We start from the raw sequence: 14,672 nt of genomic DNA on the forward strand, positions 1-14,672 counted from the left end.
TCAAGACAGGGTTAAAAACAAACAAACAAAAAAAACCCTCCTCATCCCATAATGATATATTCTGGAGAGTATAGAAATGTCTTGAATAACACAGGATTTTACTGCTGAAGCATAGTTTAAGATGTGTGTAAGTTCGATTGCCTATAAATGATTTAAAGTTCAACTCAATCCAATAGTTAAAAACTATATGTATACTGCAGGAGGTACAAAGGTCAGTCACAGGTCACATTCCCTTGGGGCATTTGGATTCACTACTAATGGAAGTTAGAGAAAACCCTGTGGGAATAAAAGCTGCAAGGCTAGGAGGATTTAAAATGGAGAAATTCCCTTTTAGAGAAAGAGAAAAAGCTTTGTGGATGAAGAGGTGATATACATGGATCTTGAAGAACATGATATCAACTGGTAGCAGGTTTGCTTGGAAGTAGTAGTGGATGACAGGAATTGGTAAGCAAGTGATAGATAAATGCTCTTTTGATTATGTCAGAATCTTCACTTAATGATTTTCATGGGTGTTCCCTAGGGGTCTTTTAGGGGGCTGTTGTGGGTATAGCCAACATCAGTGGCCTCAAGAGTTATTCCTATATTCTGAGAAGAGAAACTAGATACGGGTGTGAAATAATGCTCAGGGGGGCAGAATCCTGAATCACATCATTTGGGGAATCACCTAGGCTCATGAGTCAGCGTTTGGTAATAGGGAATAAGAGAAACAAAATGATTATTTACAGAAAGTGACTCATTTATTCTAATAACATAGTTCATGAACTGCTGGATTGTTTTCAAGAAGACTCAGTCCAATTGCCAAGCGATTTATCTGATTCCCTCATAGTTACTTTGGCCAATTTAGTTCATAATATTATGAGCTATTATTATGAACTAAGTTAGACTTTTCTGGTAAGGTCCAATCAATTGCTTTGCAGTTTGTTTTCCTTTCCTTTCCTTCTTTTCCTTCCTTTCTCCCTCTTTCCTTCCTTCCTTCCTACTCTCACTCCTTCCTGCCTCATTCCACAAAGCATGTAAGGTCAATCAGCCACTATGAACCTAAGTTTAGTGTCCCAAAATACCAAAAGAGATATTAGTTAAGTAAAATATGATTTGCTGGTGTTTGTTTCCTGAATTTTCACACTTCCTTTGTTACCAAATGTGGAAACATTGGAACAGAGTAAAACTTGACCGCTTAAAATTCTTAAAGGAATTATTCCATCTACATAGTTGCTCTCCAGTTGAATGCTAACTTTCTAAATGTACAAAGTTTCTCCATGGTTTCTTAGTCATAATTTAACTATTTCTAGATATAGACACCAGCAGTGGTCCTGAAACTTAGCTTCTTTAAAAATAATCTTGTCAGTTTATATATTTGTCATTTGCCATTTTTTTCACATAAATAAAGGACCTGGAAGAGCAAAATTTACTATTAATCACTAGTGAAAGCATAATTCTCCCACATAGTATTCTCTTTATTTTCTTCATTGAGGCTAATTTTATCCTCTGCCCTTCAGAGTTATGATTTCTGCAAGACTAACACAGTGGATCATAGCTACATCTTTGTCACTTTTCAGGTACTCTTTTATACCAGTTCACTTTAGATATTCTATACATCTGTCATAGTATTTTTATAAAATTATCCTTAAACTGCACATCATAGTTGACTTCTGCGATATATTTAACTCTATTGCACTGTATGGAAACAGGCATTTATTGGAAATAGTATTTTATTTGGACCTCAATGTGTACATGACTTGGTCTCCAAATCTGTACACAGAGTATTGGGATACACACATGCACACATACACATGCAAGGGAAACTAGGCTCTCAAGGGCTAAACTATTTACAAGATGTAATTGTTTACCACTCAGTTGTCTGTTTCTTCTAACCCTCTTTTTCTCACTCTCTTGTCTATGTCACCTGACCCTTGTTCATTATCTCTTGATTAGTCCTTGAAAAGACTTTTCTTTCTCAGAGACTACTAGTTTCTAACTTCTGCATAGCAGTCAAATAATTTTGCTTGAACTCACTGGTATTCAAGCCTTCTAAGGCTCATGTGTTCTTCCCCTTGGTAATTCGAAAGTTCCTTCTTCACTGCCATTGTTGGTAAATTCTAGATTCTGAGACATCTGGATGCCAGAGTGTTCTATAGAAATCTCATCACCACATAGCCAGGATCTTATAGTTCTTAACATATAATTGTATCTAAAAACCTTTTCTTATGTATTCAATGTTTCATGCTGGGAGTTTAAATAAGGTATAATATCTACAGCTATTTAATTCTGTGACTGAAAAACAATCTATATAAATTACACCATTCACTGCCATTAAAGTTGGCACGAAGCTAATGGACTCCAAAGAGACCAATTTGCTTTGTACAGACAGAATATTGTAGGTGCCTTTCCTGCAAGCAAAAATGTAATCCTCAAATTATACTTCATATACTTATTTGTTATTAATTTCTTAATACGTTTCTGGTTTAGTTGTTCCTGTTTTACTCAACAGATATAGCTGTAGAAAAATTAAAAGTAAAAGATAAGGAAAGTATACAGTATACAAAAAGCTGATTTATAAGACATGCTGAAAGGAAAATCATTCATCTGGAAATCAAGGACTTTAAAAAGTCAAAAGAAATCTACATAATCAAAATGTAAGATTATAAACTGTAATGAACTTATTAATAAAAATGAACTTGGTCCATTATTTTTATTCTAGAGAAAAAGCAGTCTGAAATTAAATCATATGTCTATGACGAGTAGACATACTCAACACAGTCAAAAAACAAGTCAAGTATGTTGCTGTTGCACAGCATTCTGTGAATTAAATTTAGGTAAGTTTTAGGACAAATTAAAAAAAACTCAGATTTATGACCACTGTTGTAATTCGTTCAAATATTCCATAGAAACTCATCACAGGGTGAGATCTCCATTCATTCATCCAATAAATAAATAGATCTTATTATGTGTAAGGCGTTGCAGGGGATACAATGAAAAATAAGGCATGGACTTTGCCCTCAAGGGGCTTACAGTCTAGTATGGAAAAAATAAACAAGCACATAGATAGCCATAACATAAGGGAGAAAGTGATGTGTCATAAGAAAGACTCAGACAATGTGCTGTGAAAGTCATTGACACTAGCAGACTTCTTTTTTTAACTGTAGTGTCTAAGTAGCCAATAAAAATAGAAAGACCAATGACAAGTTTGCAAAATTAAGTGCCAAATTTTGTGAATCTATGGATGATGAAAGCTGCAATATAAATGCAGTTTGTCACTACTCACCAATTCTTAAAAATGTTTAATCATAGAGTAACAACCTATCAGAAATACCATCTTGCCAGAGTTTATAAGCAGATGCAAATATAATAATCTAATATTTACGGACAAAGGATAATTTTAATTATCTAAAATACTCATGACACATAACCTTCTTGCACAGAAATTAGCTCGATTAGATTAAAATGATGAAGAATTCCTCGATGGCTCAAGTGTGCTCCAAGGAAAGCTAGAAGGTTGTACAGTTAACTCCCAGGGTGTAACTCTAAACCATACAACCTACTACCTCAACCCGGATGCACACAGCTTCCAATGTTGCTTCAAACTCCTTATCATATCTTCAGTCAGCTCCTCCAAATATGGCAGCCATATACCTAAGGACTTGGCAAGGATGTAGATATAATATTCTAACATTTTACCAATAAACTTAATATGTATCTACTAGGACTACCCTAACCTCTTGGGTTTCCAGCATAGGTCATATAAAATGTCTTCTGACATCTCTCATGGAGTAATTCCACCAGCAATTAATAATATTAAAAGTCAGTATCATTCAGCTTCATTTATAAAGAGAACTAGGCTCAATAGGGACACAAAATCCAGTTATAGCCTTTAATTTTCTTATTAAAGTTGATGAATTGCACTAACCACTGGAATGTGAACAGAAGTTTCTGAACAGGATCTATTCAGAGCTTGGTGCAAACCTTGCTATAAAAAATTCAAATTTCTTAAGCAATTTAATATACTTGGATTTAAACTTCAATGGCTGTGCTATGAGCCCTTCCAAGTGGTCAACAACTGAAGCCTGCCTCGTAAGACAGATGAGGATTTATATATATATCTATATATATACATGAAAACCAAAGGAAAATATAGTCACTTCAAAAGTAAACAACTAGAGTTTAACAGGAGTTTGATTGAAATATTATTTAACTGCATTGTGTATAGCATTTTGTCAGATTACCACACTGACACAGACCCATAGAAGCGAGCTTGTGCGGTCCACTTCACCACAAGATCGGATCTACGGGTTTATGCCAATGGGCAACGTCTCACATGGGCTCCCTCATAATGCAGAATTTGTTGTAAATGTATGATGAAGTTAGGAGACCAAAATAATAATATCAATCCCTTAGCATAAGTATTTAAATGCTGAAATTCTCTAAGTATGCATATTCCCACTTAAAGGGCTTCATAAATATTCTACACTAAATACAGGTTATATACATGAGAATTTTAAAAATAGTATAGTGAAAGAGTTTTCACAGATTACTTTTGTTTTCAGGTTGAATATTTTGGAATTAGACTATTCTAATTAATGATGAGTTTTAAAAGAAAATAAAAAAGAATCCATACATGCATGTATGAATTACGTAATTTTGAGGCATGAATATAGTATTATAAGCCTATAATTAAGACCAAATTAACTATTAAGCTAATTGTGTAAGAGTTAGACTGCTTGTTTTAACTCTTATAAAACCTCAGTTAGTGGTTTCAAGGAATTGGTAATATAACTTTCTCATAAAACAAGTAAGATTTTATTGATTAGGCAAAGAACATAGGAAGTTATTTAAATTCTTAAATATACATATGTGTCTGTAGTTGGAATAATACTGAAATGAACAATATTTGGAGAAATTAATATCAGAAAACAAAAATTAATGACACATTAATAGCATTATTACTACCACCACGCGCTAACATTTAAACTCCAGGTCTATTGCCTAAAAGAGGATATCTTGTTTCTTAAACACAATATATTTAAACTTATTGTTCAAAAAAGATATACTCAAAACATACTATATGGCTGCATACAACTCTCATCTGGTCAACAGGTTGGGCAAAATAAATTGTTATTAAAAAAAAAAATTTTAAACCACCAGACAATAAGCAAACACACAAAGAGTAAACATAAAGCCAGTCATGTACACGTTTTTTAAGATTCCAGGCTCAAGGGCAACAAAATTAAAAGTTGTACATTATTAATCGTTTCACACATATCCACAATATTTAGCATTTTTAATTATATCTTCATTGTGAAAACTAATATTACTACATAAAAATTAATTAGTGTTTTTGCATGTTTTGAAATAAATAAAATGTTTTTTATAAACTATAGATAATGTGGTCTATATAATTTTTACTATTATGTTTTCTAACTATTCCCATACTTATTAAAAACTACAGTAAAAAAAGTCAATAATCATGAATTCAAATGTAGTAAAAATATTTCAACATATATTCATAAATTTAGACATGAAATAAAAGGCAATATTTGTTCTGCATTTCACCTTAACTATAAGAATGTATATTTTGGTTTCATTCTCTTATTAGATCATAAAAAAGAAAAAGCATGACTTTATTCTCTTTCCCTAGATTTCACTTCCTTTTTTATAGTATGACAAATGACAAAATATAATTTTTCTTTTTCCTAAATTACTTTCTATTCAACTGTATTTCACCTATGTTATAGGAATGGATATATAGATCTATATTCAGAGGGAACCGAACTGTACATTGATCACAAACTGAGAGAAAAATTTTTCACAAAAGTAGGTAATATTATAAATCCTTAAACCATCAGTGACAGTTCCAACAGCTAGATCCATAAAGAGTATGAAACAAATTCTTATAACTAAACACAGTCAAAATTATTTTTTCTTTAAAAGATTTAAACATTAATTGCTCTTTTGCTTTTTATTTTTACCTGAGATGATTTTCTCCTATGATCACTTTCTTCACTTCTCATATCCATTTTAAGTTTTTCCCTAAAACAACCACAAAGGGAGAAATATCAGACAACTGCTGTTTAGGAGGAGCATCTGGGTGGATGGTGGGAATGAAGGTAGACGATCGAGAAGAAAACACAATATCAAAATGGGCAAAACCTTTTAATGTATTTTTTTAAAGGCTTGGAAGACTCATGGAGCCCCACCCAAGGCTACTCATATGACATATAATGTGGTTTCATAGTTTGCATTTATGCGTTCATTTTGGTTGGTGTTGTTTTCACAGTAACAGTTTTGAAAGTGAAAGGAGGCATGGCTGTTAAAGAAGGGACTAGGTTTTGCACAATGAACTAGTGAAAGCTGAAAAGAGATTTGGATTTGGCATGGAGCTTAATAAGATAATTAAGAGTGTAGAGATTAATGGCTCCTAAAAATAACATTTAAAATAATGTTTTTCAACTAAAGGATCTTGAAACATGAAAACAGGTTTATAAATGTTAATTAAGCCTGTGAAAGTTGATGTTCCATTAGCTGAGGCAGCATAAAGGAACAAGAGCTACTTTTTAAATAATTAGTGAACAATCACCAATAAACTTAATAAAACGTTTTACTTGAATGTTATCAGTATATAGGGTATTTGTAATTTCCCACAATTCTTTGTAGAATAACAAATAAGAAGGTAGAATTCATCGGTTCTATAGTATTTTTCACTGTATACCCTATATATTTTTATTATAATAAAATACGATTTTAAAGCACAACAGTTTGCTTAAAGTTTATTCTTTTCATGGAAAATATAGTATCAATTCTTAACATGCAAATTATAGTCTTTATTTATATAAGCTGTATATTTCAAAAGCATTTTCTCTCTTTAACAATTTTTAAACGTGTTTAGAAACAGTTTTAATAAAAATTAAAATAGGTGCAATACATCAGTTAATCCTTTCCCACTGAACCAGGCAAAACTGGGTTTTTATAATAAAATGCTTAAACTGCTCAGCAATTTACTTCTACAAACAGACAAAATAATTAGAATGCAATGCATTTATCTGCTAAGCCAAAACATTGCTTTAAACATATAAGTTTATATGTACTTTCTCCACTAAAATACTTAATGGATTTTTCCAACGCTCTCAGTAACAGCTGTAAGACAAATTCTTCTTTAAAATATATTTTAAAAGTCAGTATTATTGTGGAAAAAGCTTTTTTCTACTTAGCAACTGAGAAAATGATCTTTTCATCCCTTTTTCTGGTATACTGAAATCCTGGTGAGTAATTTAAATATAACTTCCCCTAAACTAAATTTCAGTTATCAGAGAAGTTTAATACATATTCTAATACAACCCTTTTCTAGAAGTTCAAAAAGTTTCTTCTCTCACATTTCAAATTATGAGTCACAGCACATGAAAGATTTAGTTTCTTTACCAACTAGGGCTAAACACTCACTCTTCTTAGACAGCAAAAACTAATACTGTACACAAAAAGCACAGATAACATGTTAATGTTTTTTCAAAACTTCTATGTATAACAAAAATAAAAACAGGTATCGTCTTTTTCATAGAGATTTTTCTATTTTTACTAAAGTTTCTATTCTAGTCAGGATTAGAGCAAGAGAGCAAAAGGAAAAAGTTAATAAGAGTAAGGTGGGTGATGAGCTATAAAAGAGTAAACTGAAAGTTCAAGTATCCCCTTTTATATAACAGTAGACTTAAAAAGAAACAACAAAAAAAGTTATACCTGATATGAAAGGTGCGATTTCACCAAGTGCAATATATTGCTTATTATGCCATATTTTTGAAATATACATATAAAGAAGGCTCATTTGCTTATGCTGCCTTACAAAGCTGCTTTACAAAGCGCGATGTCTCTGTAGTTATACAAGCCAATGTTTGCTTTTTTTTTTTTTTTTGGTTTGTTTTGGTTTGGATTTTTGTTTGTTTGTTTTTGTTTTTGAGCAGTAGCGTCTCTCTCTCTCTTTTTTTTTTTTTCAGCACTGTTGCATGGAGTAAGACAAACTCAGATTTTTTTTTCTTCATGGATCCTGTTATTTCTTGGAAAAAAGGACCAGGGTGCTTGTCTTCTTTTTCTTCCTTCTCGGTATTCCAGGCACAAAGCACTGCGCAGAAGCTGCACCAATCCTTGCCGTCCCTGGCAGCAGAATGGTAGAAGGTGGGAGAGACCAGGAATCCTTCCAGGCTGTGCTGACTTTAGAAATGAGGATTGCACACGTTTGTCTCCTGAACCAAAAGGGTGAGAAGGCAGGGTGCCAGTTTGCTACACTGCAGCAATGATCTCATGCTCACTGCTGCTGTCGTCCTGTTTGCCCAGTTCAAATGCCTGTTCATTATAAACCAACAACAACAACAACAAAACAAAACTACTTGGATTCTTCAGCAAGCAGAAAGGGTATTAACATTAAAAAAAAAAAATCAGCAGTAAGAAAAAGCAAAAAACAAAAAGCACATACAATTTTAGGATTCACTTGTTATGCCTCAATATTCTGTTTATATGTTCTTTCTTTTTTTTCCCCCCTATTTAGAGATAAGCAGCAGAATTTATCAGGCGTGAAAGGGACAGCCTCCTGGTGGCCTGCCAAAAACCCAGAATAAAGGCGAAGTTGTGCTGCAAAGCTCAGTCTCTTGCTGAGTCTGGCTAAAGTCAAGTACTAAGATCCACCATTTTCTGAGCCATGCTAAAAAAGAAGAAAAAAGTCAGGACGGTTGCTGCTTTCCAAGTCTCCGTTGGCACCATCACAAAATCTCAGTCGTAAGGTCACATGATTCTCTGCCAAATGTAGAGTGCGTTCCCATCACCCATTCTGCTGATACTGCGAAGGCAGCTATTGTCTCGTTTAGACCCAAAGTTCAGCCCACTCTTCATTGAATTAGCTGAAAAACGCATCACCTTTGGGGGCTGGGAGTCATGGAAACGTCTACCTGGCAAGCTGCCCACTTTTTCTGCCCATCAACCAGAGATGGAATTGTGCTGCCTAATGCAATGATGACTTGGAATGTGAAGAGTCGTCCAAAGTGAATCTGATTCTTGCAATGCCTGCTTCAGTTTGCACGGAAAACTCTGGCTTCTTGTAGTTAAAGGGGGAGGGGGTGGGGGGGCGGAGAATCTTTCCTACTAAATGTAGCAAATAAAGGTCTGAACATGCCTACTCTGCAACTTTATTTCACAACACACCCAAATGGTTCTCAAATGAAAAGACTGAAGTCTCTGTAAGTTTTCTGAGTTTAAAGGCATCCCTTCCTCTGTCTCCTTTTCCTTATGAGTGAATGCAACAAGCCCAGGACATTTGTTTTAGTCCCTCACATTAAGATTTAAAATCTCTGAGTTTCGTCTTGCTTTTTATTACTTTCTGATTTTATCTGGCACCAGTTTTGTACTACATGGCCACAATATCCACTAGCAACAGTGGGGATGCATTATTGCTGCAATCTCCTTCAAAGTGGTCCCCTGAGGGAGCCAGCTGTCTCCTCAACCACACAAACCCCTGCAACTGGGTCCTGTGGTAATCCTCATCAGTACCTAGCACAGCTGCTGTGCAACTTTGCTGAGATTGACTCATGTAAGAAGTGATCTTTCTGTTCCTTCACAAGCTACAGTTTTCCTGTGTGGCATGAAAGATGCCTTTGAAAGATGCAGGAAATATATCAACAGCTCTTAGGCATTAAAATGAAATGGTTCCCTCTGCTGAATGAATTGCCATTCTAGCAGACGACGAAAGTTCCAGTGGACAAACATTTCCATACCTTCTAACAAAAGTACAGTGAGTTAAATCTTTCACCATTTCCTTAAGCAGAATCTAAAGCCAAGCGGTAAAGCAAGTCTTATAAGTATTTAAGCCAAATATACTCAGTAGTACTAAAAAGAATCATGTTCTCCTATCTGCATTTAAAAATGTTTCAATTTTTCAACAATGAGGGAATCTTTATAACTATGTTACCAAAAGTTTTTCAATTATATTCAGTGCCTTACAAAATTATGGACTAATGTTATCCCTCCTCCATGTATAGACACACACACACACACACACACACACACTGCACAATACCTGACAAAAATTCAAAAAAATAATCAAACCATGACTTGCTTAATAAAAGAAAACCATCAAAAAAAAAAAAATCAGGGACCAAGGAAATATCCTGGAAAAGGTCTACAGTCTTTTCTGAGTCATGGTCCTTGGGTCGCTTTCTTGAGGAATGGTAGGAGTGAATGTGTACACACACATGCGTGGGAAACATCCTGGTGTCCTCTCCATTTGTAATTCAGAATACAAACAATTGTAAACCATAAAACAAAACTTACATATGTACTGAAATTAAAAATGCTTTTTTCTTGATTGCAAAATTCTGGACAAATTTTGCTAATGTCCTAAGCCTTAGAGTGCTTGGTGGAGAATTGAGCATGGCACACACATATGCCCCATGCTTCAGCACAGTAAGAGGAAAGTAGATAAGCTCTCACAGAAAGAAAAAAAATAAATTTTGAGTTCTCATTCACTTATTCAGTAGATATTATTAAGTAGTAGTATGTGGCCAGGCCTTCTGGTAGACATAGGGGAACAGCAATGAATCAAATGGATATGCCCCCATGTGGGACTCATTCAGTAAGAACTTTTAAGTGAGAAAAGCTCACATCTAAAGAGAAGGGTTGTAGGTCCTAAACGAGCATTTATTGCTAGTCAAGAAAAAAAGTGATAGGAATTAGAAAGTGGAAGTGAAATGGATATAAAAAATAGCTTACAGATAGAGACGCTTTCTGTCATTTTGCTATTTTAAATTTTCTCTTTTTAATACAAAATACAATTATAAGCTTTTCATAGTTCTGTTTGATTACTTAAAGAACCTAATTTGAAAATTATATATTGCCTTGCCAATTAAAAACAAAAAATGGACATGGCAGATGTTCACTTCCAGGGAGATGGAGTAGATGTAGTTTTTCCTAAATCTTCCTGCTAAGTACAATGAAAAAAACCTGGACATTGTATATAAAACAAAGGTAAGGAGACTCTGAAAGATGGAGAGAAGACAGTCCAATTAGGGACTCTAGGACCCAAGGAACAACATGGTGGTGAGTTCCCTGCATTTTAATTTTGCCTCATATATCCAAAACTTGGATCTGAAGAAGTAGCCAAACACCAGGAAAGCAGCAGGCTAGAAAGATGGAAAACACGGGGACAGTAACACTTTGCTCCAGTCAACACCACACAAACACACACCACATACCTGCAAAGACAGAGTGGGGAGCCTAGTGCCACCCTTGCTAGGCTAGAACAAAATGCCCCAACCTGCTCTCCCCAGCCCCAGGGCAGTGTAGGAAAGTCTGAGTAGGAAATTGGTTCTTTCGTCCTTGTCAGGGGATAACAAGGGCCCTCCTTCCCAAATGCAGCTTCAGTGGAAACTTCATGGCGAAGCTGAACACCCACTCCAACCCAAAAGTAATGAGGCAAGCTTCTTCCTCCCACTAAAGTGGTGTCAGACAAAGGAGGCCTAGTGGAGAGTCAGGACATTAGAAACTTCCCAGTAGTCATAAGACAACCCCATTATCCCTCAACCTGTAAACCAGCAAAGGCCATGAAGGGAGCAGTAGCAAACCACTCCAACCCCTCCCAGCCGGGAAGGTATCAGTGGAGGCCTGCTGGGGAAGAGGAACTCTGAGCCCTTCCTTGCAGTAACAAGGAGCCCTCCCAGTCAGGTGTCAGTGGTGGCCACAAGGGGGAAGCCTGTACATCTACATACACCTGGCAGTGACAAGGCTGTACTCCCCCTTTTCCTGCTGGATTAGTGTCAGAGGAAGCTAGCTAAACCAGAAGGTTTAAATAAGATCCAGAGTCTCATAACATAATACCCAAATGTCCAGGTTTCAACTGAGAATAATTTTTCATGCAGAGAAGCAAGATCTCAAACTTAATGTAAAAAGACAATCAATGCATGTGAACACCAAGATGATAGAGATATCACAGTTACCTCACAAAGATTTTAAAGCAGCCATCACAAAAGTGCTTCAATGAGTAATTATGAACATGGTTGAAATAAATTTAAAAAAATTAAAAGTCTTAGCAAAGAAATAGAAGATATAAAAAATAACCAGATGGAAATTTTATAAGTAGAAAATACAATAACTAATAAAAAAAATGGAGGGGGCAAAGGAAAGAATCAGTGAACTGAAAGCTAGAACAATAGAAATTACCCAAACTGAACCACACAAAGAAAATATGCTTAAAAAAAAATAAGGTAATGGAGACTTATGCAACTATGGAACTATAAGAAAAGATAAAATATTTATGCCACTGGAATCCCAGACAGAAAGGATAAAAAGGGCAAGTTATAAAACATGCTCAAAGAAATAATGACTGGAAACTCTCCAAATTTAGCAGAAGGCATACAGATTCAAGAAGTTAAGCAAACCACAAGCAGGAAATACCCAAAGAAATCCACACCAAAACACATCTTAGTCAAACTTCTGAAAACTAAAGAAAAAAATCTTGAGAGCAACAAGAGAAAAACATAACCTTACCTATAGGGGAAAAACAATTCTGACAAGTGAGTGTCTCGTCAGAAACTATGGTGGCCAGAAGGAAGGGGCACAACATTTTTAAAGGCTGAAAGAAAAGCACTGTTAACCCAGGATCCGATATCTATGGAAAATATCCTCCAGGAATGAAGGGGAAATCAAAACAGTATCTGACAGACACTAAGATAATTTTCAACAGTAAACCTACCCTAAAAGAATGGCTAAGGAAGTTGTCTAAACAGAAAGGAAATGATAAAAGAAGAACCTTGGAACAACTTCAGAAAAGAAGAAAGAATTCAGTAGGATAAAATGAGTAAAAATAATAGACTTTCCTTCTCTGGAGTTCTCTAAATTATGGTTGATGGTGAAAATAAAAATTTAGCACTATCTGATGCGATTCTAAATTTATGTAGAGGAAATATTTAAGAAAATTATATCATAAATGGATAAGGATAAAGGTACAAAAAAAGGACGTAAAGTTTACATACTTCACCTGAATTGGCAAAATGAAGACATCAGTATATATAATTTAATATGTAAAGCAACTACTAAAAAAAAACTACACTGGAAAATACTAGGTAAGTCAAAATTCTAAAAATTGTTCAAGTAACCCACAGCAAGGTAGGAGAAATGAAAAACAGAGAGAAAACAGAAAACAAAGAATAAAATGGCAGACTTAAACCATAACATATCAATAACTAAATTAAATGTAAATTGTCTGAATATACTAATTAAAGTGCAGAGACCTGCACAGTAGAGTGAAAAACAAAATCATGGCTCGGGCTTCCCTGGTGGCGCAGTGGTTGAGAGTCTGACTGCCAATGCAGGGGACACGGGTTCGTGCCCCGGTCCAGGAAGATCCCACATACCACGGAGCAGCTAGGCCCGTGAGCCATGGCCGCTGAGCCTGCGCGTCCGGAGCCTGTGCTCCGCAACGGGAGAGGCCACAGCTGTGAGAGGCCCGCGTAATGCAAAAAAAAAAAAAAAAAAAAAAAAAAAAATCATGTCTCAATTATATGCTCTCTACAAGGAACTCAATTCAAACACAATAATATACACAGGTTGAAAGTAGAATGATGGAAACTACATATATCATGCAAACATTAATCAAAGAAAGTGATGTTAATATCAAATAAAAGAGACTTCAAAGCAAATTCTCAGAGACAAACATCATAAAATGATTAAAAAATAAAAAAGACAGTCCAACTAGAAGGCATAACAACCCTGAATGTGTATACACCAAGCAAAAGAGCTGTTAACTGTATAGTGTGAAAACTGGTAATAGACAAGAAAAACAGACAAATCCATGGTTATAGTTGTAAACTTCAATGCACCTCTCTCAACAATTGATAGAATAACTACACAGAAAATTAGCACAGATATAGAGTCATCATCATCAACCAACAGGATCTAACTGACATTTTTACAGCATACGATCCAACAATAGCAGAATATACATTCTTTTCAAGTGCCCCAAAACATATTCCAAGATAGGCCATATCCTGGTCCATAAAGCAAATGTGCACAAATTAGAAGTAAATGGAATCATACAGAGTGTGTTTTCTGAACAAAATGGAATCAAACTAGAAACCAATAAGGGAAATATAACAGAAGATAACTTGGCAAATCTCCTGCAAGACTGGCAAATAAAAAAGAGAGAAGGCACAAATTACCAATTTCTGTAATGAAATGGGATATGTCACTATAGACCCTTGCAGACAAAAAACAATAATGGAAAGCTACAAACACTAAACACAGAACCTAGACAAGTTAGATAAAATGGACCATTTCTTCAAAAACACAAATTACCGCAACTCATAAATTAGATCATTTGAATAGCCCTATAGATATTTTTAAAAATTGACTTTATAATTTAAAAACTCCCTCAAAAAGAAATCTCCAGGCTTAGACAGTTACATTGAATAATTCTAACAAATATTTAAACAGATTTAATGCAAATTATACATATTTTTTTTAGAGAATAGAAAAGGGAACAATTCCTAATTTATTTTATAAAACTAATATCTTTTTGATAATAAACCCAGACAGAGACAGTAGAAAAAAGAAGTATAGACCAATATCCCTTAAGAAAATGGACTTAAAAATTCTTAAAAAAATATTAGCAGATAAAATTCAGCAATATATAAAAGGAATTATACACTACG

The 14,672-nt window shown here is 34.7% G+C and overlaps 1 long non-coding RNA gene across 4 annotated transcripts in view; it reads right to left on the minus strand.

The window, feature by feature from the left end:
* The window catches only part of LOC115864267 (uncharacterized), a 481,059-nt gene that overhangs the window by 48,200 nt on the left and 418,187 nt on the right, over positions 1 to 14,672 (minus strand). For all 4 annotated transcript variants that reach the window (XR_009563675.1, XR_009563673.1, XR_009563674.1 and 1 more), the window contains one exon: positions 5,964 to 6,024. This is a non-coding gene — a long non-coding RNA (uncharacterized lncRNA). The remainder of the gene's footprint in view (positions 1 to 5,963; positions 6,025 to 14,672) is intronic.

The sequence above is a fragment of the Globicephala melas genome, chromosome 4, assembly GCF_963455315.2.
Source record: "Globicephala melas chromosome 4, mGloMel1.2, whole genome shotgun sequence".
Lineage (NCBI taxonomy): Eukaryota > Metazoa > Chordata > Mammalia > Artiodactyla > Delphinidae > Globicephala > Globicephala melas.